This window comes from Nilaparvata lugens, unplaced genomic scaffold, assembly GCF_014356525.2.
Source record: "Nilaparvata lugens isolate BPH unplaced genomic scaffold, ASM1435652v1 scaffold6129, whole genome shotgun sequence".
NCBI classification, from domain to species: Eukaryota; Metazoa; Arthropoda; class Insecta; order Hemiptera; family Delphacidae; genus Nilaparvata; species Nilaparvata lugens.
The window spans coordinates 15,286-18,088 of record NW_024091892.1 but is presented as its reverse complement, the minus strand read 5'-3'; the positions used below and the strand labels follow the sequence as shown (position 1 = coordinate 18,088).

The window sequence follows — 2,803 nt, the reverse complement described above, 5'->3', positions numbered from 1 at the left end:
CATACTTTTTACAGAACTTGTAGAAAATTTAATTTTAAAGAGAAAGATGTAATATAAGTCTATAATAAACAAACGCAACCTTAAAAAAATTATCCTTAATTACATACAAAACTCATGAAAAGCAGAGAGCTTAACAGATTTTATCTATTATCCAGGTTAATACAACTTCTATACAACTTCTATGAGATTATATTGATGCTCCATGGACTAAATAAATTTATATAGGGAAACTTGAAAGCTCTATTATGTAGATATCATCGAAACCGGTCTTGTCGAAGAAAATAAAAGGGAACTTGTGATTTCATATAATAAAAATTGATTCAATTTATAAGGTAAAATTTCTTAAAATTTAAGAAAATAGAAGGGCCTAGTGATTCTATATGTTTAAATTTCATTCAATTTGTAAGATAACTAAAAACGTATAATATTTGTTATTTTCTTCTCTTTTACAGACATGTTCAGAAGCCTCAGAGAGGCTCACACCGCGGCATACATCGGCAAAGCCATCAACTTCGGTTAATCAGCATTTCGACGACAATCGTTTAGAAGTCACTAAGATCTGTCACTAAACACAGCAGCCAATCACATTAGCTCATGCTAAGGCTGCTCTCATTTATTGTTGTAGTGCTCTAGAATGTTCCAAAATATTCTAGAAACACCCCGGAAGTTAGCAATGCTTTTATTTTCATTTATTTCTATAACTATCGTGGAGATTCGTGAATTAATTTGAAAAACAATCGCGAGTTATCAGTGAAATTCGTGGATGTTGTTAAATTTATCCCTATAAGAATTGCGAGTAACTAGTGAAATGCCTACAAAGTTGGCAAAGAGAAAACGAAATATTTATTGATATAACAATCGTGAATTACTAGTGAAAAGTCAACAAAACCTGCGAAGAGAACCGACAGTTTGTTGTAACTACGACACATTATGATTGCGAACTCGAGTTAGTGTTAAACGAGGCTTAAACGAAGTTTTACTGAGGTTAAACGTGGTTTTACTGAAGTTAAACGAGGCTTCACTGAAGTTAAACGAGGTTTTACTGAAGTTAAACGAGGTTTTAGTAAAGTTAAACGAGGTTCGAACGAGATTGAATGAGGTTTGGTTACTGCAATAAAATATTTGAACGTTTAATGTAAAGTTTGGAGAGGACCGTTAGTTCTAATTTCGCCTTAAAACGTGAATCGTGGACTTGAAAGTGAAGTGTGTGAAAAAATGATAATCTGTGAGGAAGAGGAGTGCTACAAGGTAATATTATATTGTTTGTTCAGTTTTGACAATATATGGGGTTGTAGAATCTTGTAGCTAAGTTGATTACTAACTTTATCTTGAACTCATTTCATAATTCACTATTTATGTTTCAATTGTCTCTGTAGTTGATTAAGTCTATTTGACTGGAGGACGACTTAAAAAGATCTATATTTTTAGTCATCTCAAGTCAAGTAAGGCTTGAGAAGTATTGAAATTTAAAATTTATATAACTATACGCCGGTTGCACAAAAGCTGGTTAAATTTCAATGATGTTTAACTTGACAAGAACCAATCAGAGAGAAAACCTTCTATGATTGTTTCTCGTCAAATTAATCACGATTAAAATTTAACCGGCTTTTGTGCAACCGGGTCTGAATGTTTTGGGAAAGTTGAAGTAGCTTTGAAAATTATTTATTTATTCAATGCCTTAATCTTAAGCTTACTTGGTTTAAGTGGAACTTTAAAATGAGTGTTATTTCAAGTCGTAATTAAATTAAGTAAACCTTGATTACCTCAAGATTTACTATTAAGTAAACCTTGATTAAAACCTTAATTAAGTAACCTTGATTAATTAAGTAAACCTTGAAACTGTCTCAGTTTGAAACAGTAATATTGATATGTGAATTGAAACATTATTTTAATTTGATTGAAACATTCAACATATTAAAACATTATTACAATGTTTTTTGAAGTGAATTTGTAAACATGTTCTAAACATTTATATTATTACCATCGAAGCTTTATTCGAAATAAAATGGAATAATTGTATTGCTTTAATTTATCGAACAAGAACTTATTTATGTAATTAATATTATTGTAATATACTACGATTAATTGTATAAATTTATTAGATCGTTATTGTTAATTGAGAATAAAATGGTGAATAATTGTTGTAGTTCTGATTTTTTAATGGTGTTTGTTTATTTTGTAAGAATTTTTAGTTGTAGTTCCATAATTTATTGATAGATGTTGAGTAAGACCTTTTTCTATTACAACACATATTTGAGACATGTTGCAGTGGTAGAGTAGATAGTAGAGGGATCAATATAGTTGTTATAATGCAACATGTCATGATACAAATTTGTTGTAATGGAATTGGGTCTATGGTGTAGTTTCTTTTCAATGTTTAGTAAGACATAGTTATACTAATACCGTAGATTATACTACCTCATTTTTTGAGGATTAACCCTCTATGACTAGCCATAAAGCTTAGTAGTGTCATAGAGAAAAGATAGGATAAGAAGATATCCCATGGTATAGGTCGTTTGGACATACACAAGTAGCGCCCAGCGGTCAAATGGGAGTGATACATGGCTCCGATACACACGTACACTGTTTACGTCGTGACGTCATCACTGCCAGTACATTAATTGTCCACACCTCACTCTCTCTCTCTCTGTCGAAGAGATAACGGTTATAAATGCTTTTCGATAACCATCTGTTTTATAACAACCATTCTCCCTATTCGCCTTATCCGTTCAACCAGACCTCCTGCTAAATTATCAATAAATAAGACCAGCAGGCCTGCTTCGCTCGCCTGCATTTTCAATTA

The 2,803-nt window shown here is 31.6% G+C and overlaps 1 long non-coding RNA gene across 1 annotated transcript; it reads left to right on the top strand.

Annotated features, from left to right (window-relative positions):
- The first annotated feature begins 451 nt into the window (after positions 1-451).
- On the top strand, positions 452-2,146 carry LOC120356199. The gene is made up of 2 exons (XR_005573966.1): positions 452-994; positions 1,037-2,146. It is a non-coding gene; the product is annotated as an uncharacterized LOC120356199 (long non-coding RNA).
- The last annotated feature ends 657 nt before the right edge of the window (positions 2,147-2,803 follow it).